The sequence below is a fragment of the Lissotriton vulgaris genome, chromosome 12 (genome assembly GCF_964263255.1).
Source record: "Lissotriton vulgaris chromosome 12, aLisVul1.2, whole genome shotgun sequence".
Classification (NCBI taxonomy): Eukaryota; Metazoa; Chordata; class Amphibia; order Caudata; family Salamandridae; genus Lissotriton; species Lissotriton vulgaris.
In genome coordinates this window covers 185,723,620-185,749,083 of record NC_141700.1, presented here as the reverse complement: position 1 = coordinate 185,749,083, position 25,464 = coordinate 185,723,620, and positions in this window count along the sequence as shown.

Sequence of the window (25,464 nt, the reverse complement as noted above, 5' to 3'; positions counted from 1 at the left end):
ACCCCCTTTTGTAAATCGATTTTGGCCACTATAGGTGTGGCAGGGTATACTCAGACATGAGTCCCTTTCTCACTGCTCCATCAGGATTCAAGCAAGCCGGGCCGAAGAGGCTGAAATGCCAGAAACCGGTCCCCGGTAGCTTGTCTCCTTTCTGGTAAAGAATTGGCTTGGTAGTTTAGTCTGCCCTGTTCCCATGATGCACTGGGCCAGGGACAGACTGATTTGCATATAGCCAGATTCTGAGCTGGGATGGGGCAGTGAGATAAATAACGGTGATGGATCAAGCCCTGATCTTTGGACTGGGTAAGAGTGGTCTGCTCAATTCAGACACTCTGTTCATCACCACCCCCTTTTGTAAATCGATTTTGGCCACTATAGGTGTGGCAGGGTATACTCAGACATGAGTCCCTTTCTCACTGCTCCATCAGGATTCAAGCAAGCCGGGCCGAAGAGGCTGAAATGCCAGAAACCGGTCCCCGGTAGCTTGTCTCCTTTCTGGTAAAGAATTGGCTTGGTAGTTTAGTCTGCCCTGTTCCCATGATGCACTGGGCCAGGGACAGACTGATTTGCATATAGCCAGATTCTGAGCTGGGATGGGGCAGTGAGATAAATAACGGTGATGGATCAAGCCCTGATCTTTGGACTGGGTAAGAGTGGTCTGCTCAATTCAGACACTCTGTTCATCACCACCCCCTTTTGTAAATCGATTTTGGCCACTATAGGTGTGGCAGGGTATACTCAGACATGAGTCCCTTTCTCACTGCTCCATCAGGATTCAAGCAAGCCGGGCCGAAGAGGCTGAAATGCCAGAAACCGGTCCCCGGTAGCTTGTCTCCTTTCTGGTAAAGAATTGGCTTGGTAGTTTAGTCTGCCCTGTTCCCATGATGCACTGGGCCAGGGACAGACTGATTTGCATATAGCCAGATTCTGAGCTGGGATGGGGCAGTGAGATAAATAACGGTGATGGATCAAGCCCTGATCTTTGGACTGGGTAAGAGTGGTCTGCTCAATTCAGACACTCTGTTCATCACCACCCCCTTTTGTAAATCGATTTTGGCCACTATAGGTGTGGCAGGGTATACTCAGACATGAGTCCCTTTCTCACTGCTCCATCAGGATTCAAGCAAGCCGGGCCGAAGAGGCTGAAATGCCAGAAACCGGTCCCCGGTAGCTTGTCTCCTTTCTGGTAAAGAATTGGCTTGGTAGTTTAGTCTGCCCTGTTCCCATGATGCACTGGGCCAGGGACAGACTGATTTGCATATAGCCAGATTCTGAGCTGGGATGGGGCAGTGAGATAAATAACGGTGATGGATCAAGCCCTGATCTTTGGACTGGGTAAGAGTGGTCTGCTCAATTCAGACACTCTGTTCATCACCACCCCCTTTTGTAAATCGATTTTGGCCACTATAGGTGTGGCAGGGTATACTCAGACATGAGTCCCTTTCTCACTGCTCCATCAGGATTCAAGCAAGCCGGGCCGAAGAGGCTGAAATGCCAGAAACCGGTCCCCGGTAGCTTGTCTCCTTTCTGGTAAAGAATTGGCTTGGTAGTTTAGTCTGCCCTGTTCCCATGATGCACTGGGCCAGGGACAGACTGATTTGCATATAGCCAGATTCTGAGCTGGGATGGGGCAGTGAGATAAATAACGGTGATGGATCAAGCCCTGATCTTTGGACTGGGTAAGAGTGGTCTGCTCAATTCAGACACTCTGTTCATCACCACCCCCTTTTGTAAATCTTAAAATCGGACAGCACCGGTGGGATTTTTATTCCACATGTGATTGCTTTTAGAATTAGATATACCGTTTAATGTATAAGAGCACTGGTGCATTCATGTCGTTGAAAATATAGTTCAAAAACAGAAAGGCCAAGTTATAAGACATAACATGCACACTTTATCATATGTAAAATTTCTTGCACCTTAGGGATATATTTAACTCTTGTTTTACTGATCTACTTCGATTGAATCGCTTGCTTGTGTAAGATATCATACTACGGCAGGGATATGTTAGGTACCATATTCATCCAGAAGTTGGGTAAGCAGATAAAACCTAATTAAATGTTCATCCATTGATAGTCATTGTAAGAAACTGGGCTGTTGGTTGACCTATGTGTGAGTCCTGGTCAAGCAGCAACCACAATGCCTGTCAGAGTGAGACACACGAAAACGCCAAATTAACCTATGAACAACCCTTGGTAGCTTGGCATAGATCAGTCTTAACTTAGATGAAATGTGTAAAGTATTTGTGCAATTTCAAACAGTAAAACACTGAAAACATCACACAAAAAGAATCCCAACCATGTAAGAAATATAGCACATATTGTAATAAATGAAACAAGACCAAAACAGCAATTGCAGCAGTTGAACAGGAGTTATGAATTTTTAAAGAATACGGAGTAAAATAAAAATAAAAGCACAAAGCACCAACTGCGACTAGCTGGTTGCGCTAGACTGGGTCAAAGTCAAAAGTTTAGGCTGCCTGCAATGGAGTGCAGGTCGGATACTGTCCCAGATAAGTCCAGCTGAAGTTTTACTTTCTAATGTTTTGTGAAAAGAGTCCTGTTAGTGCTGAAAAGGTCCGCAAGGAGAGCATCGTGGAAGACTGTCAGTGTGGCACGAAAAGTAGGCCAGGTGTCACAAACAGGCGGGCTGGAGTTTCATGTGGTCGGTCCTTAGCGAGCAGTCAATGCTTCAGTGTAAAGAGCAGGGCTGGCAGCTTGCACTGGTTTTCACTGCGAGCCACGCAGTCTTGTGCAAATGGGCCAATTCGCTTTTGCGAAGAGCCTAAAGGGCTGATTTAAGCCCCATGAGACATTCCAAGGTTCCAGGACCTGAATGGACCACTTGAGTGTCAATAACTTGCTGCAACTGGGTCCAGGAGCTGATTGAGAAGCCTTTTATATCTCCGAGGCTCAGATGAGGAGGCCAGCAGACGAGCCCTTAGAGACATTCTGGGGTCATGGATTCAAGATGAGGTTGCAGTTCCAGTTCTTCCTCCGCAAGCAAGAGGACAGCAGTCAGGTCAGCACAGCAGCACAGTAGTTCTTTTATGGCAGCGGTCCAGCAAAGTGGCAGTCCTTCCATCAGTCCATCTTCCAGGCAGAATATCCACAGGTCCAGAAGTGTACAGAAGAGTTGGTGTCTGAGGTCCTATATTTGTGCCCAGTTGGGCCTTTGAAGTGGGGGAGAAGCTTCTAGAGGTTTACCCTTGAAGTCCTGAAGCATACTGTCTCTCCTGCCCAGGCTCCAGACTAACTCTAGGGTGTATGCAGCCCTTTGTGTGGAGGTAGCACACAACCTATTCAAGTGTAAATGTGGCTGGACCCAGCTCCTCTCTCCCATCTTGCCATTGATAGCGTATGGGGAAGACCTAAGCTCCCTATTGTGTATGGCTGTGTAGGAGAAATACACAAAGCGTAGCTATCAGCTGCACCCAGTCAAGTGACCAGAGACAAGCTGCAGGTACCAATAGTCTAAGGTAGGAAAATGCCAACTTTCTAAAAGTATGCAGTTCCTCTCATTGTAGTGCCTAGGAGAAGATTAGATCAGTAAACCAAGCCACTCTTGTTCGTAATTACAAACTCGGTGGTACTTGGTGCGAGAAAGAGAGTTTTTGGAACTAGGGTCCTCACACACCCAGTGAGCTAGGTGTCATGCTTCATCATATGGACCTGCTCCTCATTGGGTCAGTGCTGCTATACCCAACAGCACCTGTAAGGGGACACTTTAGCAGAAATCCTTTATTCCTCACCATATGATGCAGTGGGGGGGTGTTGCCGTTAATATTTAAATATAGTGAGAGGGTGATTTAAAAGAGGTAGTATAGTCCAAATAAGACTTTTATTCTGGCTGGCTATCCACCTCCTTAAAACAAACAGAGTGGCAGCTTATCTGACACTATGGATCAGTTTAAGCTATGCTAATCTCTATTTGGTAATTATCCTGAATATCTGGAAGTGATTTATCTCCAGAAGACATATATTTGACAACCCAGGTTTAGATTTTGTTGAAAAGGTTTGATGGAAAACAAAGGTAACATTTGTTTAGGTTCCAAATCTATGTGTAAACTAACTAAATAAAAAGTATGGAGAAAAATCAAACAATGTTTAAATGTTATGGCGCAGAAGGAATGTACAATAATTGTGATGCTTGATGGCGGGAGAAAGAAATCTGTAGCACTTTGCCAGAAATAAAGAAGAGTCATTTAAATGATACCTTTGTTTAATACACTCAAGAGATTACAGAGTGTTAGAGAACAGGTAAGAAAGCATGGGTGAATGCTTGTCTGTTCGCGTACACCAGCACTGCTGGATCCTGCAGCATGAATTGTAGGTTAAACAATGAGATACTCTGGCATACATCACAGAACACAAAATGAGGTTCAAATGTAATTGTGTATAGTGTCACTAACAGCTTTTTTATGCTAAATGTTGCAGAGATAAAAAAAAGGTTCTGTGGATATCACAAGGATAGCTGTAGAACAATGAAACAGGTAATAGTACATTGCTGAGTGTGATCAAATCTGTATGAATCACTTATTATTAAAAAGATTCAATCTTAAGAGCTGTGGCCAATACCAATATGGTGTAGGTTTACGAGGTATAGGAGTACAAGGTAAGGACATAACAAGCTTTTCCGATATAATAACCAATGGAACTGAAAAACATTGAAAGATGAATGTGATCTTTGTAAATTTCATTAAAGAGCTGGATACATTTATGTTCTAATAACTCATATACAAGCTGAGATATCTACACTTTGCGACTTGTGTGATGAACTGCCGATAGGTGGAGCTAGGGGATTTCACACAATGTTTGCCACAATAAGGGAAGCAACATGTTTCACTTGATTTCATTTGACACATCATGGGATATGTGACAGAAGATTTTGGGCAATTTTAATGGCTGAAATATTGCATGAATGGATTATTATTAAGCGTTTTTTAAATGGAATTGGCTGATAAGCCACACATGAATCTATTCATAAACAATTGCATTCAGTGAGAAAACTGAAAGAGTAAAATTCATTGGAATACCAACTGCAGTTTTGTGCATTCTAAGAAACCTTTTGGTGGGAAATTCCACCTAAGGCCAGGTTATACAACAGTGGGAGAATGTCCCTTACAATTTCCTCTCTCTGATGTAAAATAGAAGCACACTGCCCTTAACATAAAACGTTCTTCTTTAATACAATCGTACTTTATATTAAAGAGTAGGGAAACGTAAAGCATGTATATTTGTAGCTAACCAGTGCTATAATCTGCAAAGGAGCTGATACCACAAATGTAGTTGATAAGTTATGAGTGTAAGAAAAGGGGCCATTAGTTGTGTGTCCTGCACAAATAATGGGTCCTCATTTGCCCTTCACTGTGAACCAAACACCCCATTGTAGCGTTTGACTCTGTCAGGGTAGTGGTGATCAGCAGTCCAAGGCTTACTCAAGGGAGGTGGTTTGGTTTAGTAATCACCGCTCACTGGCACATAGTAATGCACAATAAATAATTGTCCAGTCTGTGCTTTTTCTTTTGAAAAGTAAAAGGACATTTATTACAGACAGACTACTCTGTCCTGGTCAGTAATTAATAAATATACATAAGACTGGTGGAAATACCTTTGATGACATAGCGTAATCCACTCTGGCCCCCCTTTTCCCAAACGGGTCAAGATCAACAAATCACATGTCAAAACATCATCATTTTAGGACTAAATGCAAAAATCGAACATAACCATGTGCAAATGCACTTGTTAATTTTAATAAAGCATATGAACTGTGATCCTTAGTCACCGTCCACATTATTATTTCACTAAAGCGTTTACAAAAGGAACTTCCTATGGGTCTGTGTGATTTTTATATACTTTCAACCATTGGAATCACAGTTATAAAAAAAAGCCCCTAAATGACATCACATTTTGATCACAAAGCATTTAACCACAAGCTTTGCCCCTAGAGATGGTTGTATAACGTGCATCTTCCTTGAGACATCTTCACACCACAGTAACTGCAACCATAGACTTAGCCCCTAGTAGGCACAGCACTCCCAACTGTAAAGCACTTGCTCCAGCCTTGGAAGTGCTTAAAAAAGCTTGCAATGCCTGGGGTATACATCTTTTATGTGACCCTAACAACTTAGAGTCAGTACTTTTTACAAAAATACAAAGGACACTTAGAGGGAGCTGCAACACCTCTGCAACTCCCCTGCACTATTTTCTATATTCATGGGGAGGGTCCTGCCATGCTAGGGTCACCATAGCAGCAGAATATTATTTTGCCCATTACAGATCCCGCGGGGCATTATGGGGCCCTCCCTCAGGAGAATGCATATTTGATGAGTGGCTCTCCTGCTGCTCCAGGGAGAGCTGCTGCTTTTGCTTTTAGCAGAGTGGCTTTTTCTTTTTGTTTGGATGTACCCTGTCCTACCTGGGTTTCCTCCATGCCTCCAGATTTTCGGGGCAGCTAAGGGAGCCCACCCCTCACTGTCCCACCGGCTCCTAATGTGAGCAGCACTCCTCTGTACCTCTGTGGGAGCCAGCAGGTCGATTCTGCCCTGTGTGCGGGCAGGGTGTGGCTCATTGTGGCAGCCTCCTTCTCCTCTAGACACTCGCATGGAGAGTGGGGTGGGCCTGCCACTGCAGGAGGTGGGGCAGTGCTTCTCTTGCACCTGCCTGGTGCCAGGCCCAGGGATGTGGTCCTGGGCCCCTCCTTCTCCATTTGATGGGGGGCGCAACGGCTTTCACCCAAATTACTCTGGCAACACGGTCCGGGGATAGGGTCCCACCCCCCTGTCACGTTTGCAGCTCCTCAAGGGAGTGCTGTGGGGTGGTGGAGTGGAGGAGGGGCAAGGTGGGGGTAGTAAACTCAGGCATACAGCCGAATGGAGGTAAGTAAGTAAGTAAATAAATAAATAAATAAATAACATGAATTACATTGCGCACGCTGCAATGCCAAACGGCGATGCAGTGTGTGCAATGTAATTCATTTTATTACCTATGTTCGGCCGTATGCTAAAGTTTACTACCCCCCACCCTGCCCCTCCCCTGCCCCACTCCACCACCCGCAGCACTCCCTCGAGGAGCCGCTACTGCCCTGTCTGTAGCGTGGTCTAGGGTTGGGATCCCTAGGCCTTCAGGTCTCTGACAAGGGGGCACCACACATGCCCCCCTCCCTGGAATAAAACTTGAAAGGATTTCTTGCAATGACCCCTGGGCACTGGTTCAGCCTGGGGGTGCTCCACACACTCTGATCGCTGGGGGTCCAAGTTCAAATCCATCTTTGGTTGATCTTGGTTACTCCATCTTGGGCACATTTTGCTCCTTGTGGTGAGCCCTAGCCACTTTGCATAGTGCTCCTGGCCTCTGAGGGGATGAACTTTGCAGGGAGCCGGTTTAACTTATCCCTGCGCCAGCCTTTCTCCTCTGTTTACTCTGCAGCTTCTCTCCTCCTTGGCACAAAAGACCAGTCATTCCCCCAACTAGTCCTTAGGGGGTGTAAGAGGACTGACTTCCCTGGTCCTGAGGAGAGCCTCCTCTGGTACTGGAGCAACTGCAGGAAGAGTCCTTAATCCAGATGGATATCAGAGGGTTCCTCCCAAAACCCTGGCAAAAACATCAAATATGATTTTGATATTTCCCGATTTTCTACAGTTTATAAAATAATTAAACAAGACCTAAACCAGGCTTCTAACCCCTGCATCTTTAGACCAAAGACCACAAAACTGAAAAAAACAAAACGAAGAAGAAACAATATTTTAGTGGGCATCCATAAACAACAAAACTGAAGCAGGATAATGTTAGCCCAGACTTTCTTACTGCTAGCTTGTATAACAAAGTTAAATTGTATTGGGCCCTTCAGGAAGAAATAAATTACTCTTTCACTCTCTTTTTCCTTTCTTTGAATGGCATTTAGTTTGTGGTTGTGCAGGTGTTTTTTCAGTGTTTATATGTTTTCACTGGTGAGGGCTATTTCTTTTTTTTAGTGGGGTTTATCAGTTATTATAGGTTTAAACCTAAAGCCTAGATAGGGCTCATTCCTGCTCTGTGCTTGCGCTGGTGCACGAACTGCTGTCTGGCGCCAAAGCATGCACCCTTGCGCCACTGTGCAAGGGGGGGCCTGTGTTACAGGCAGGATTGTTTTTGTGCAGGAAGGGACACATTCCTGCACAAAAACAAACCTCTAAGGCTTTTACCTCCTTTTGCATGTGCTGCATAATAGCCCACGTATAAAGATATTTCTCCTAGTATCGTCTCTCCTTGGAAGATGTAGCATTGTGACACATTTCCAGGTCTACCAGTATTGGTAATCCTGGGATTGGTTCAAAAGCCATGGCTGGATGAATGGGAACACCCACGCTCCACTCATGGGACAACTCCGTGCGCAGAGTAATGCAAGGCAGGGACTTGTGCTGCCTTGAATTACTCCAGATTTACCAAGCTATGCAAGGTGGCCTTGCTTGGCTTGGTAAATCTCATTATACATTTTGCGTTGCCCTGCACCCCCTTGCATGGAACAAGGGCAACGCAAAAACATTGATAAATATGCCGCTTAAGACTATGTGCTGTCAAACGCAAAGAAATAGAATGCAAACACAGAAATACTGCACAAAGGTATGAGTGCTAGATGAAAGATGTTTAAACAATGGCCTAAGAAGAGGAGAGGGCTCTTCCGCCTTGATTTGTTGGTTACATTCAAAGGGGCTTAATAATCTGTCTAGCTAGTGAAGAAAGGAAGAAAAACTGTAATAGGTGAAATATACAACTACAAGCTACATAATGCAATGTGGGTCCAGAAACAGATGAAATGCTACTAATGTCAAGCTACACATTTGAGAGACACATATGCTGGTTTATTGTAGTGCTGCCACAACAAATGTTTTTGATTTATTGTTTTTGCTTCCTAGAGGTTGGTGGTTATCACTTGGAGCGATGTTCTCTTGCAGCAGAGATGTGTATTAAGACAAGCACTAAAATACTATAGTGTTTGAATCCGTAACTGCCTACTCACCAACATTGTTATACTCTTCCAAAAATAGAAACAGAGAGCTGCACTGAAGCAAAGGGAATATAACACAATTATGAAATTTGCAAAAGGGAATTTGAATAAGACCGCTAGCATGGAATAAATATATCGAAGTGACGGAGAAGCAATGGGAAAATTCAAATAGGGAAGGGACAGTCATTGGCTGGATATAGTTTTGCTATACTGGAGGCAAAGCTAAAGACCCTGAAACGTAGTACATCGGCTTGGCCCTGCGATTTCGCTTGACATCATAATTTGTTTTTGGAATTCTAAATTTTTTAGATTTGTTTTCAATGTGAAAAGGATTTAGCGTTATCGTAGATTTGTTTATATGCGTGTCGTCAAATCTTTAGGGTGTTACATGATTTCATAGGTGGTCCTTGCCTAGCTGTGAGTAAGTATCAGCCAACTTACATTTTTTTTGATCACTGTGTGAAATAAAAAATGGAGAGGACTGGCCCTTAGTGAGGGGGCATGCATTTATGCTAATGACTCTTATTGGACTCACAACCTGACGCCATATTCCTAACGGAGACATGGCTTACCAGTTGTTGAGGGCCTGACCTGGCCAGAGCCCTGCCCCCGAATTACACCATTGTGAGGAAGGACAGAGAATCTAGGGTGGGAGGTGGGATTGCCATCATCTTTAAGAACAAGTTTTGTTGTAAATTCGACGAACTATCGATTCCGGACGGTGAAGCTGCTGCTTTCAAACTCACTTTGACTCAGCAATTTACTTTTTCTGGGATGCTGGTGTATTGCCCCCAGGCTCGGCTGGCTCATGGGCAACAAAGTTTCCAGATTTTGTTTCCCCTCTGCTGCTTCATTCAGCTAATTTTTCTATTTTAGGTGACCTCACCCTCCATCTAGAGGATCCCAGCTGTAATATTGCTAGCACCCTTGTTTCTGATTCGACTGCTATGAATATTCTTCTACTAAATAGTGGGTCCACGCACAAAGCAGGTCATCTTCTTGACCCCATTTGCTCTAACTTATCTTTTTTGCAATGCTTAACTGCCATCCCTCTGTGCTGGAAGGATCAATTCTTAGTAGGATTCTGCCTGAAAACCCCCGTCTTGCACATACTAATTGCAACATCACTGTGAAACCTTCTAGGAAAGGGACGAAGCTTGATATTACCAAGTTTAACTCCTTGTTGTCCAACAATGCTCCAAACTTCCATAATAATGTTGCCTCAGATCTGGTAGCGTTTCAAGTCTGGATTCAATCAGGCTCTTGATTTCTGTCTCCTCACCTCTGTCAGAAAGTTTAACAACCACTGCCCCCCTAACCCCCTGGTTCTCCGACGAACTAAAGAAGGAGAAAATAAAATGTAAAAACTTGGAGCGTCGGTGGCGCAAGAACTATACATTCGAAGCCAAACTTGCCTATATTACCAGCAAACGGGCCTATCACTCCTTTTGTCGGGCTGCACGTGCGAAATATGATTCCACATCTATTTTACAGGCTAACAACTGTCCTAAAACCTTGTTTAATATGGTCAAAGATTTATCTGACTCTACCACCATACAACCTCCTACCAACCTTAATTCTTTACAATGCGAGGATCTTGCACAACTCATTGTAAATAAAGTGGAAACCATCTATTCTACGCTGGTTAGCACTACTCCTGCTTCCTCTCCTTTACACACTGTGCCTGCCAATTGTCCAGTCTTGTCATCTGAAAATCCCACTGACTTGATAAATGTGACCACTCTCGACTCTTGGCAACTCTTGGACATGGTAGCACTCACACATTATCTTAGTCATATTAAATCGGGATCTTCCTGTGATTTACTACCCATTGCAGTCTTGCGACAAATTGACCCACCCTCTCTCAATTATGTTCTTCAATTGCTTAATTCATCCCTAACGATTTTCATTTTTCCTTTAGACTGGAAGCATGCAATGGTGGTCCCATTGTTAAAAAAAACTAACGCTTATCCTGCCCTTCTTTCAAATGTCCAATCTCTCTTCTGCCTGCTCTCTCAAAGATTCTTGAGAGACACATTAATGGGCATTTGTCCAAGTTTATTGAGACAAATGGGCTGCTTCATCCCACCCAATCCGAGTTCAGGACCAGTTACTCTACCGAGTCCACTCTGCTTGGGGTTACAGAAGTGCTCTGACACAACATCGATGTAGGCAAGACCCTGGCCTTGGTGCTGCTTGACCTGAGTGCGACCTTTGATACGGTTTCTCATACCGTACTTATAAAGGCCCACCAACTCTCTGGTGTTACTGGGACAGCCTTGAGCTGGCTTAGCACGTGCCTCGCCGAACGCACCTTTCAGGTCTTTTTATCAACCTCTAAATCCAAACCTCATCTCTTGCCCTATGGGGTCAAGATTTTCAACATTTATATCAGACCGCTGGCAGCTTTGGTGGAGGAATTAGGGTTGTCGCTTTTTTCATACGCTGATGACACTGAGATCCTCTTCTATCTTTCAACTGACAAAACTTCCGAGCCTTCAGCACTTAGATCTGGCCTCAGCAAAGTTATAGCTTGGATGAACGCCAATTTTTTAAAACTTAATGGTGATAAAACAGAGGTTATGATCCTCGGCAAGGTTCGAGGTCTCTGGGGCCCTCAGCATTGGCCACCAGAAATGGGTATGCTTCCACAGACCTCCACTCCGGTGCACAACCTTGGTTTCATTATGGACTATTCCCTTTCTATGTGGCAGCAGGCTACCAAGGTTGCCGCCACCTGCTTCACCATTCTGAAATGGTTGAGAAAGATCGTGTGGATGCTTCCATCCCATGCCCAGCGTACCGTGGTCCAAGCCTTGGTGACTTCTAGGCTGGACTACGGGAATATTCTCTATTTAGGTGTCAACAAAGAGATAACACGTAAACTGCAGCAAGTACAAAATTCTGCCACTAGACTGCTTTGCCGAGCACCCAAAATTGCCTCAACGTCCAGGCTGCTGATCGATCTCCACTGGCTTTCAGTGGAGAAACGGGTCAAGTTCAAGGCCCTTACTTACATGTTTCGCATCAAGCATGCTAAGTCTCCTGACTATGTGCAGCAGCTTGCCTGCCCCTACATCCCCTCCTGTACTCTTAGATCCTCCACTCGCGAAATTCTGAGTTCCGAAAGTCAGACTTTCTCGTATGGGAGGGCGCTCCTTCTATTATCTTGGCCCCACTCTATGGAATGCTCTTCCACTGCTCCACCGCGTACAACCTGACCTTCTGTCTTTCCACAGATCCCTCAAAACATGGCTTTTCAGTCAATAGGCCTCTCCTTCCTCTGCTGTTCTTTGTTCGCGCCGGGAAACCCTAGGGGGTAGCTGTGCGCTGGTATACAAATTTAAATAAATAAATGACTGAGACGCACTCCTACCTGGTCCCAAAACCCAAGGAAAAGCTTCTCAGACTGCCAGTGATGTCCTGCATAGATGACAGAAACTCTTCAGAAGTCATCTGTGCAGTGCCATCACGCATGCGCTAGAAAGTCCCTCATTGCTGTTGTTTGCAGTCCCCATGACTTGCATTGTTTCATATCAGCTCTTCGCTAGATGACCATGTGAAGAGACTCAATATTGTGTGACATGCAGCTCTGTATTGTGTCAGTTATCATGAAAGTAAATTACACCCATTCTGGAAAGAAAGTCGATGAGATCAGCCCTTATTTCTAAGCTTTTCATGATGTTATTCTTAATTTGCATTGCAGACGTGTTGGCCAATGAGGCGTTCTTGTGTGTAGTAGCCACTCGTATCCCAGAGAAAGTCAAAGAACACAGAACCGCTTAAAATGGTGAAGAATAAACTGGGTAGTGGCAAATATGGTTTATAGAAATGACGCTACGGTTGCTGCTTAAGTGCTGTAGCTAATTGTTGCACCCATAACCCATTTTAATGACAGTCATTTGGCAACCTTGGAGGGACAGAATTTTGAGCTGACCTAATTGGATTCTAACTCAAGGCCTGCACTGCTAATGTGTCAGTGGGGTGTGCTTAACTCTCTAGGCCACCCTACTGTCTAACACATAACGAGGTGCACTGAGAACACCTAAGCAAACAGAAAAAGAACAAGCGGTTTTGGAAGTATCCCTGATGGATGGGGAACCTGGATTATATGCGATACCCAAAAAGTGATTAAGAAGTTTGATATCAGAAGCAGTATGACCATCAGAATATAAATAGGGGTAAGGTCAATAGTTCTGGCATTGGCTGACAGCCATTTGGCTTTCTGAATTGTTTTGTTTTACTTTTGCAACACTCAATTGTTAGGGAAGGTCGTGGGCCCAAGTCAATCTAAATAAATAGCTGAAAGAAACCGTATTTTTCAACTCAAAAAGCACACTTTGCATTAGCAGTCTATGCACAGAAGTTAATCTCTTTGTATATGTGTGCTCCTTGTTAAAGTGACGTTACCCAGTGGCTGGATTCGGCTAACCCACTGCCACATACTGTACTGTAGTGGGCGGAAGAAAAAAATGTTATGGCACAATAACAGACCAATAGACAAAGAGTACTGGCACGTAGTCACAATCAGGATACTATATGCAACATTTTAGTATAATTAAAATATATTGGCTAAAGTCAGACCTAAAAACAAGTGCCTGTTAGTAGTAAACACTTTTGTTAGACTACTCCCACTGCATAATAAATCTAATTTGAAATCCCTGCGCAAAAGCACCACTTTTCTAAACCAGTACATTTTGTGGCAGTAATTCTGAATTGAAAGAAAGCAACATTGTGAGAAGTTGGCCTGGTATACGATGTCCACTTTTCTAGTGGGCACCTTGCACCAGTCCAATCGACCCTTATTGATGGTAGGTTATAAAATCAACCTTATAGAAAGCTATGATAGTGGTAGCTGTGGAGAGCAGCCTTCAGGCTAAGACTTAGAGATGAGTTAAGCAAGTTGTTTTACCATTTATAATCTCTTGAGTACTAAATGAAAGCACACCACACAGGATATATATAAAATATATATGTAATTATTCTAAACACAACCCCTCTGCACTCTTTATAAGGTCAGAGGTAAAAGTACAATACAAGGAAATTAATTAGCATACGATAAGTTGCACAGTATACGTTTTGCCCCAGGGCTTCACAAACCATATACTAAAATAGTGGTATAAGAACCCAGTGAGAGTTAGAAAGCAAGCCTGGGGCATGTGGAATCGCTGGGGCTTCAAGGAACAACCAAAGGTTAGGATGTAGGAGGCCCACGGGAGACTGTAGTGTAGGTCCTATTTTCCCTATAGGCCCTGCGCATTGGAATAACATAAACAGCAGTGTAGACGTAGGACTGAGGTCTTTTAGGTCTCTACCTATTATGTTAGACTTAATTTAGGTTTGCGCCAGCTAGCTCAGAGGTCACTGGAAACTTTCTTGACTGAATAGGAAGTGATCAGCTTCCCTGGCTCAGACAAGAAGGGATTCAGCTTCCGACAACCGCTTAAACATGACAACTTTGCTCCCCAGAATAAGAGTCAATCTCTAGAGTCGTGTGAAACAATAGACAGCTATTTCACTCAGTCAGTTGTGCATATTTAATTTCACCAGGATGCAGAGAATAGAGAGACGGGCGTTTTCAATAAAAGGTATTATTTATTGAGCAGTCTTCTTTCTCATGCAAGAGAAATGAATTGCCACAATTGCAAGACTTGTTATTATGAAAAGTGCGTACAGTAAAAGGAGTATTACGAAATAATACTGTAAAAGCATTGATATGGTTTCTTAGCCATAAGATAGTTAAAAATGAATAAAATATGTACATTCATATATACATTGGCTAACGACCTCAACTGGTGCTTCTAACTACGCCTACCCCGGTGTACCTGACCTAAGCCTAATACGTGGGAGGGAGTAAGTAAGTAGCAGTTTAAGTTAAGTTGGTTTTGGCAAGAGTTTGATTCAAGAATTCTCTCTAAGGGTTTAGTCAGCACCGTACCTCTAGAATAGAATGTAGGAGGTCTGGTATCTCCTTCTTAGGACCTGATATCCCAGTCACCCGCAAAGGTAGGCTGGAAACGCCGGAGCTGGATTTTCTCGGCAGGAGAAAAGACAGTGTCTTTCTCAGCGCATCAAGGAGGAGGGGCAGGGTCCGTGGGCTTCTCGCATCTGCTGGGCTCTCTGCAAGGGGACAGATGTTCTGCTCCAGTATTCACCACCGTGTGTTTGCTTAACGGAACGTTGGTATATTTGTACCTGAAAGGTGCCGAGTTTGACATACGTTTTTGGACATAAGACGTCAATAAAGATGTCACTAAGAACTGGTCGTTCTTACAGTGCTCGCAGGAGTTCTATTACTAATCAAAACAAAGCAAGCGGGGCTTTCCCAGGTTGCTGGGGGTTTGGTATGTCGAAAGAACTCTGTGTGCTATCTAGGAATCTAAGGAAGTGGCTTCTGCTGTGTCATGGACTGCAGAGGCGAGTTACTGAAATATGGCTCTGATTATTATGCCATTATAGGGATATGTATTGATTATAGCCGTATAGGGGCATGAGGTCACAATATTGATCGGGTCCTAGATAAAACACATCACCCACTCCACAAATTTATGTCCATCAAATTACTAAAAACGTAAGCAATAAGATGCACGTGTATTCCTACCCACCCCAAAATACATTTTGCATTTGAAATGGTGTACATGAAATACATGAAAATGATAATAGGTACTGTACATTATCAAGCAGAGTAATCATTCAAAAAATTTTGCATATATATTCAGTTGAACGATTTTGTGAAAAATTACACATGAAATGTCTCTCAATACAGAAAAGAAGGGCGAGACTATTTCATCACATATAAAATACAATTGCTGTAAAATGTGCTAGAGGCTGAGGTAATATTTTGTCTCTAGATCTACTAAAAATAGAAGTTCTGTTCTTTATGAATAGTTCTACTTTAAGCAAAGTACATGTGCCAGAAAAAAGGTAAATATTTTGGAAAAAATAATTTCATGGTGAGCGGGGCAAAAATAGTTCCAAACATTTTTCAGTAGCTTTTGTTTATGAAAGCTGAAGGCCGAATTCAGAGTTCATGGGAAGGCTGTGTGCCGGATTGTTTTCCAAAAAGTTATTGTTTCTGTTCAGGGGAGAACATCATTTCAGACAGGCTCGCAAAGAATTTGTCTATATATTCAGGTGACAGTTCGACCAAGTTCGATAATGCTGTAACTTGGCAGTTGTGAGAATGATTGCTATCATCGATTTCAGGATCAGCAATGCTCACAGAAGGTCGTACCTGGGTGATGTTGCTATCATTTCTTGCTTCACTGCCACCACCTAGTCGTAGCGCAGGAGCTTCAACGAATGCCGTCATCAGGATTGGTAACCGCTGGGGACAACACGATGCGTGAGCCGTTACTGGACTTAGCAAAGTATCGACATCCATTGGTACTGCTGATTGTAGTGCAAGACAGGTGTCTAACACGCATTCCTCTCCTCAGAGCATACATCGAAGCACAGGTAAGATGCAGGTCTGCCATATAGGTCTAAATGAAAGAAACCAGGTCATATTCAGATATCTTAGCCAGGCTAGTCCAAGGACTTTAGTTATGCGGTCCCGGTAGCGTATTGCTAGGATTGTTTCTTCCATCCTTGCCGGAGTCATGTCTGCGTTTTGGTTTGCCATATCGGAGCAGGAGGGTCAAAAATAAAATACCTGCTACGAGTCCCAAAAGTAGTGGTAGGCCGCCAAAGACCGAATGGACAAAATTGGGAAAGATGCCCAGGACTGCTTCGAAAGGTTGTGTTAACAGTCCCGAAAAAATTGTCTTAAATACATTCGAGATACCACTGGCATTCGACATATTTAGCATTTGGCTGAGCATTTCTGTGAAATGCACCGGGCAATTTGTTGATAAAAGTGTATGTATCTCTGCAGTTGTCCTTGCAACTTGGAGATCATACGTCTCTTTTGATGACGTGATGGGCACTGTTGTCTGCAAAAGCACAGACTTCATTCTGCTTAAAGTATCAATTCGTATAGAAGAGATATTCAAAGGAGGCCAAATCGGAGCCACTGAGTCTCCAGGGCCATTTGGATACAATGCTTGCATAAAGCAAGTGACCATGGAGCTGACGCTTAAGAGACATGCTTTCCCTGGCACCAAGCCACAACAGCTGTGATCCGTTATTAGAACGTAACTCCCGTTAGAAAGTTGCCTAAAGAATGGCTCTATCTGTGTTGCAGGTGTGCCGTGCTGGTGGCATGAAAGGTTATTCGAAGTACCCTCACAGGCCCCATGCAAGTTAATACCTTCACACAAAAGTATACCGCTTAGTGATTGTTTACACTTATCACCACTAAGAAATACATTTTTGTTGTTGTCACTATAACATGTATGTGTATAAGGTAATTTTCATGATGACTTAATGTATCCTTTACCCAACCTTTCATACTGGCCTGCCGGTATATACTCAAGGCAATTTTTAAACTGGAAAGTTGTTATCGGAATTGTGATAATCCCATGTATTTTCCATTCAATGACAGGTCTTTCTGACATTGTCAATGGTAATCTCTCATGTTTTTCGATGCTCAGGATTGTATAGTCTGCTCCTTTTTGTGCCAAACTGATTTGTTTATCAGTAAGGTTAAAGATAGAAAAAAATGACATTGTGTTGAGTAAACGCCATGGCACATAGCCCGAACGGAGGTTTTGCAACGTCCAGCCTAGCTGTACAATAGAACGTAATTGGGACTAGCCATGTTGTAACATTAGCAAGTCCTGGTCTATTATATCAATAGCAGATGATACAATACTGTCAAGTGAATATATTCTGGAGGACAGAGTCATTAACCCATTGTCCACAACAGAAAGTGATTTTTCCAAATTAATACGATCAATTTCTCGTATTTTCTCTTCTGTTTCAATTTGAGTCTCTTTCCATGCCTCGTTGTAAGCCGCATATATACTGGCCGCTATGAAACGTTTTTGACGCTGTTTGCGTGGTCCCATTATGAAATCGCGCAAGTCAGCACCATCTTTAAGTAAAGACAAGTGTTGCTTAGTTTGTGCCAGTGTGGATGTTTGTAGCCATTCAAGGCATAGTTTCCCTACACTGTAAGTTGTTACTATCCCTGGATGTTGTCTCTGGGAGTATCTAGGGTATGGTCTGGTCATTTTTAACCCCTGTAATTTGTTCAGGAATCTGTCTTGACAGTTATTCGTGTCTGTAGGCCAGATTAACCACTTTTTCCAATAAGGATGTGTTCTATTTTCATTTAAAATTTGGGATACGTCTATTTCAATATCTGTGGTTACATTATCAGGTATTGGCTTCGGAATAGACGGTTTGTTAAGGTCTTTAATCTTGGCTTGGCCAAGACAGGTCGTTTGTTGAATTGTGTCATTCAAGAACATTATTTGTTCTGGGATCATGCAGGCTCGAAATAATGCTTCTAGGCCTTGTACCTGCCAATCTTTTGTACCCCAGATGGTTTTTGTTTCAATGTTGTTTTTCGAGAAATCAAAACTAAATGTAATAATTTTTTCATAAAATGCTTCTGAATATATCCATTTAGTATTTGTCAGCATGGTTTTTGTCCCTGTTTTATCCAACAGTTTATAATAAAATGTTTCTGCATAACTTGTGTTAAACCCTGAGAAGTATTGGAATTTCTCATAGAATGTTTTTGAACTGCTTTTAGGTGGAGTAGCACAATGTTCCCATTGGTTATATTTAAAAACATTTCTAGGTTGAGCAGATTTATGTAAATAGTGGTCTGCATAATAGGTAAAACAGTACATCTGTTCATAATTAGATGAACCTTGCAAATAATCATGTTCTGTAAATGTTGCTGATAAAACTAAATCCGACATCATATCATTTATACTTTTAAAGTCCCAATCATCAGAAAATGTACTTGGTTTTACAAAGTCACTTAATGAAACCTTAAACTGATGAGGATATTTCAAGAGCTCGACCGGGCCATATATTTTGTAGTCTGTCTTGTCCCAAACTATCCCGCCGGGTATTGGAATGGCTGTGGCATTTACTGATGATAGTTCTCTTTTCTCGATATGAGATGATTTGTGAGGCTTCAGAACTAAGTTGATGTTCTGACTTGCTGTGTCCATTGTACTGTATTTTCCCTCAATGAATTTTCCCAAACAAAGTACCATGATGAGCCAAATCGGGAGGAAAAATACACCTAGCCCAATCCAAAATTCTAACCATGGAGAAATAAGATAGGTTTCTTTGAGTTGATGAAAGAGTTCTGTTGCTTTTCTTTAAAAGTCTTTGCTTCTGGCGTCACTTCAGGGTCACTTTGATCTTCAGAAAAGTTATCGAAATTGATGAAGTAGCCAGATGCAGTTCTGTCAATTGTTGGAATTGTTTTCTCAATTTGCCTTTCATTAGTACATTCTGATGCCACATCATTGTAGACTGGTGTTTCATGACGAACTGTTTCAATTTGGGTTTCAAGAGGCACAAGTTCCATGGCATTTCTGCATAGTCCATTTTTATTCACTGTAGGTTTATCAAAGGTGATTAGTCTTTCAGTTTGAAAGTCTTGGATACTAGCAAATTTGGGTATTCTGTTACTTCTTGGGAGTCCACTGGGCCTACTATTTATTATAGGACACATAATTGTGGTTTTACCAGGTCGATGGATACAACTCAGTTCTCCTTTTTACCAGCAAGGGGCGGTAGTACTACTGATCTTTTTCTGTTGATTGCTAAGACAGGTACTGCTTTTCTGTAAGAGAGCCAAAATTCCTTCTTCACCGCTATTTTCTCTCTGACCAGATCCCCAATCTTTGGAATCCAGACAGGTCTTGCTGGGACACGTGGTGTGTCTTCAGTGGTTGTTGGCGGTTGCTTTAACTTTATGTTGCTCAGGGCTTTTCTTGTTTCATTTAAGTCCTGTAAAACAGCCAAACGATCTTTAATGTCAAAGTCTTTTTTCTTATCTTCTACCACTGAAGCAAGACTATCTAACTCCTGAACATACATTCTAGTTCCGAACAATAGTTCGTACGGGCTGAAACCTTTCAGAGAATTTCTTGACAAGTTGTTAAGACTACGTTGGACACTTGTTAAATGCTGGACCCACCCATCACCCGAACCTAATACCTTTGCCATTATAGATTGCTTTATGTCTCGTTTTTTTCTTTCCACTACCCTGTTTCCCTCAGGATGGAAGAGACAAGGGAACCACAATTCAATGCCCATACTGGTCATGGCCTCCTTATAAGCTCAAGAGCTAAAATCAGGACCCTGGTCAGAATGAAGCATGGCAATTGCGTATGTGCCGATAAAGACTCGCAAATCTTTTATAACAGTTCTGGCGTCAGCCGAGTGCTGGGGCCACATTTTTAACTGAATGTAGTCTTAAAAAAATTAATAGGACGCTGGATTTCATGTGTAGATAGCTCTATGCTACCTTCAGAAATGTCCATGGCATTACTCCGGTTGACTCGTTACTGCGGTCTCTGTCGCAGTCTGGACAGCTCTTTACAAATTTATAGTGGTGCAGGCTCATCCCTGGCCACCAGTATTCTGATTGTAATTCAGTCAGAGATTCCTTCATCTGTTTGTGCCTTGGACCTTCACCCATGTGTGCGTCTGCTATTAATAAGATTATTCGATTTGTGTTTGGAATTACCCTATCCCCCACTCCAGGGATTCGAGCAAAAGGAACGGAGTTTGCATCAATTACGTATGTATAATTGAGTGGATAGTTCACAGGCAGTGCTGCACAGTTGCCTTTTGAAGACGTTTTGACCGCCAGCATGGTTTCCCCGTCTATGTATTTTTCTGAATGCTGTTTTGTGGCTACGGAAGCCAGTTTAGTTGCTTCCACTGTGGCTGAATTAGCCAATGAATTCCCTGCAACGTGAACGCCATCACGTTGATGACTCAGAGTGTGTATCACGTGAGTCTTTTGTAGTTCTTTCTGTAAAAGAACTCCTTGTTTCCAAAGCATTTTATGCTTGATTGTGGCACCTGTGTCGTCTTTGTAATCATTTTGAACCCAGTTCTGCAAATCATTATTGTAAGAATTGACCTCAAAAATGCGAATCGCACACGATTAGTGTCGGGAATTCACGTTCGGCATTTTCAAGCGCCATCTTTAAAGATCTGATTTCAGCTCGCTGAGCCGAACATTTTCTCAGTGATTCAGTTTTTGTTATTTTCGGTCTGAATTTACCGCAGAGCCAGCGACCTTTAACAATCGCTCAGGTTGCATTGTAGGATTCATCATCTGCATTGTAATGCTGTAAAAATCTATCTGTATAGATTATACAGGAGTACTGTTCTAGAGGGAGAATTTCGATTGGCAGAGGATATTTTTTTTCATATTTTAAATCATTCAGTTTTTTCATGTTCGGGGCGAAATAATATTTCACGTCTTCTGCAGCAAGAGAATTTTCCCACTGTATCCATTTCGGATCTAGTGCCACTGTTTTCAGAATAACTGGGCTGAATAGTGCCTTGAAGGCTGATTCTGCTGTGAGAACAGTTATTCTTTTGCCTTGGGCTAGGGCTCATTCTCTTGCTATAGCAGTTTGAACTGCCTTTACAGTATTTTCTGTGAGACTGAATGTTTTTTCTGCTTGTGTGTACAAATGTGATTTGTAAGCTATTGGTACCGTTTCTCCCTCATTAGAGGTCAGGTACGTGAATCCGCATCTTCCTGGGATGACCCGGATTACAAGGTTGCGTGTATTGTCACGTGTTTCTAATTTTGTTTTAGCTAACATGTCTGTTTGCAGTGATCTCAAAATTTCTGTGTGTTTTTGAGGCCAGTTGATTGGTTTAAAATCAGGTTTTATTAATTCGTAGAGAGGTTTAATCCTCTCTGCATAGATTAGAATGTAAGTTCTTCAGCGTTTTCGGTGCTTGGAGTACAGCGCACTTCTCTAAGAAGTTGTCCGCTAGGCTTTTTCCTTCACTTGATAATTCGTATCCTAAAAATAAGACTGTTAGATAGGCAATTCTTGATTTTTTAAAGTTGAATTTGTAACCCTCTGCTGCGAACCCAAGTATTATGGTGTTCACTCTTTTCAAGTGAGTATCCAAGTCATTGTCTGTGAGATAGATGTCATCGACATAAGATAATGCCTCATCCTCATACATTTGTAGTAACTCTGTTACTCTGGCTGAGAATAGTCCTGGGCTGTTCTTGAATCCCTGTGGGAGCCTACAGAAATTTTTCTGTGACCCCATTATTGAGAAAGCGGTCAAGTACCTGCTTTCTGGTGCAATATTTTGACAAAAGAACCAATTAGATATGTCTAATGTTGTTTTGTATTTTTTGCGAATTATGTTATTCATTAGTGCCGCACTGTGCGAATTTTGTACCGTAATTGTTTTGCAACATGAGTTAAGGTATCTGTAGTCCAAGACTAGACGATACGAATTGTCCGGTTTGGAGACAGGAAGCAAAGGATTGTTCATTTGAGAGGTGCATGTTTCAATCACCCCTTGGTATTCAAGTTGATCTAAAATCTCCCTGACCTGTTTTTTAGTTTCTTGCTTAATTGGGTACTGCCTTTGTGCAGTTGGTTGACATTTTAACTGGATTTTGTGAGGAGGAGAGTCCTCATCCCATCCTACATGATTCTTATATAATGCTGGTGCCTGGGCTATTGCCCATTTCCTTGCATATATATATTTAGTGTGAATTGGAATGTTATTTGAGAAGGCAGGCATAATCATTTCTTCACCATGGGGGCACTCCCTGACAAACTCTGGGGGCCAATCTTTCTCGGTTAACAGGATGTCATAGCCTTTTGAGAGGTTATCCCAAAATAGACCCCTTATTTTCCTAGTCTTGTCTCCCTCTACACGCAGTGGTTTTTCGTATATCTTATGAGGTTCGCTAACTCTGGTATCTGCAGTTTCTACTTGAATGTATTCATTTGTGTCCACTGTCTCCAGATGACTCATCAGGATCTTGCGAGCTATGCTGATTTTTGCTGCGCTGTCTAGCATTGTCTGTGCCCACTCTCCGTTTTTCAGCTGTGTCCTCAGTATTCTCGGCATGTTCGATTACTCTAATACTGGCTACCTTCTTTCTTGGAAATTGTAATTTTTTACTTTGAGCAGGTTCCTTGTCTTTGGACTTGGTGTGCTCTTCCCTTGGATCTGACCATCTTCTTCTTTCCGATTTCTGCAAAAAAGATCGAGAGGAACGTGTATCAATACTTTGATATTATTATTTATTATTTAACGATTTGTAGAGCGCCTGGTGACCCGGAGGCATCCCCGTGCTGTAAGGACTTGCGATGACCAAGGGAGGAAAGGAGGTCCTATTTGGGGAAAAGGAGAGTTTTCAGCTTTTTGCGGAAACGAAGGTGGCAGGGTTCCAGCCGCAAGCAGCGTGGGAGCGAGTTCCAACCTGAGGACGCTTTTACTGCGAAGCGTCGACCGCCAGTGCGCACCTTCCTGAATCTTGGGACGTTGGCCAGACGCTCATTGTCCGAGGGCAGGAGTCTGGGTGCTTTATATGGGGTGACCATGTCTCTCAGGATCGAAGGGCCTAGACCGTTGAGGAGTTTGTGGGCGGTACACATAGCCTTAAACTCTATCCTCTGTTGCACTGGAAGCCAGTGTAGGGCCTTGAGCGCTGGTCTGGCAGAGGCTCTGGAGGGAAGACTCATTAGGAGCCGGGCAGCCGCATTTTGGGTGCGCTGAAGTTTTGCCAGAGTATATTCGGGGGCTCCTAGATAGACAGCGTTACTGTAATCCAGACGAGCCAGGATCAGGCCTTGAACCAGGAGTTTCCTCGATAGGGGAGGGAGTAGCGGAAGGATCTTCCGGATGGAACGCATGAGTCCGAAGCAGGTTCCTGCTGTTTTGGCTGCCTGGGTCTTCATGGACAGATCAGGTTCAAGCCAGACCCCCAAAGTCTTGATTTGCTTCTTCGGGGTGGGCACCTCGCCAAAAACATCGGGCCAGACCGATGGAAGAATAGTAGACCATTTCTTGCCCATAAGCATGACTTCGGTTTTAGATCCGTTGAGTTTAAGAGATGACTCGCACATCTAGTGATGGATTTCCTGGAGGCAGTTCAACAGATTGTCTGGGCGTGGTCAAGATGTGAGAGTGAGACGACCAATTGCGTCTCCTCCGCATAGCTCACTATCTTGATCCCGAAAGGGGCGACTACGTCCTCCAGAGGGGCCATGTAAGCGTTAAACAAGGTGGGACTTAGCGAAGACCCTTGGGGGACTCCGCTAGACAGAGGGAGTGAGGCTGAGCGGGAGTTGCCGTCCCAGACCTGGAACGAGCGGCCCGACAGAAAAGATTCTATCCAGGCGAGTGCGGTGCCCCCGAGTCCTGCCCTGGCCAACCGGTGGAGCAAGACACAGTGGTTCACCGTGTCAAAGGCTGCACTAAGGTCCAGGAGGATCACTGCCACTGACCCTCCTAAATCCAAAATGCACCTTGCCTCCTCGATGACTGCGAGGAGGGCGGTGTCCGTGCCGTGGCCAGGACGAAACCCAGTTTGGGACCGACGCAGAAGGTTTTTGGATTCGAGGAACTGGGACAGTTGGACATTGACCAGTTTTTCAGCCATTTTGCTAATGCCCGGGAGGAGCGAGATCGGCCTGTAGTTTGCCAAATCGGTGGGGTCCAGTTGAGGTTTTTTGAGAAGAGCTTTGACTACTGCACCCTTCCAGCTCGGAGGGACAGAGCCTTGGGACAACGAGATGTTAATCAGCTCTGTGATAGGGGGCACGATAGCAGGGGCCACTGTTTTCAGGAATCTCATGAGAGCGGGGTCACAGGGGGAGCCGCTTTTCATCTTGGCCAGAGTCTTTCCCACTTCGTCCAGAGAAACCGCCCTAAACGCGGTCAGCTGTGGATGTGGGAAGTTTCCTGTGTGGGTAACAGGCACATCAATGTCCCTGTGGTTTGGCTGACTGGGAGGTGGGAGTGAGGCTAAGATACGGAGATTTTGGAATCAAAGTAGGTTGCCAGTTCATCGCTTCTGCCCGGAGGGGACCTGTTGGAGGAAGGGGGTGCTGGTATTTTCAGAAGCTCTTTGGCGATGAGGTAGGACTCTCTCGCCGAATTGGTGGTATTTTTTATTCTTGCATCGTAGTATGAGGCTTTAGTGAGTTTCAGGGTGGATTTGTAGGTTCTCACCGACCTACGGTAGGCGTCCTTACTGGAGTGGAGCCAGTCCTTTCTCCACAGTCGCTCCGCTTTTTTGCATTCCTTGCGGAGAGTTCTGAGTTCCGGGCTGAACCAAGGGGCTGATCCTGTCTTTCCGTTTTTATCCTCACGAGTTTTTATGGGGAGGATAGAATCAAGGGAAGTGGAGATCCACTCCCTAAAATTTCTGTCCGCTGTGACAGGGTCCTCTGAAGGGATAGGGGTCGTGGAGTTCAAGGTTCTGGCCCAGTCCTCCGTAGAGAGTCTGGACCATGCCCTGTCTCGGGTGTAGGTGGCGGGCTTATGGGGCTTCCTAACTACTCCTGGCAAAAAGAGAGGGACCAGAAAATGCTCCGTCCAAGGGAGGGGGAT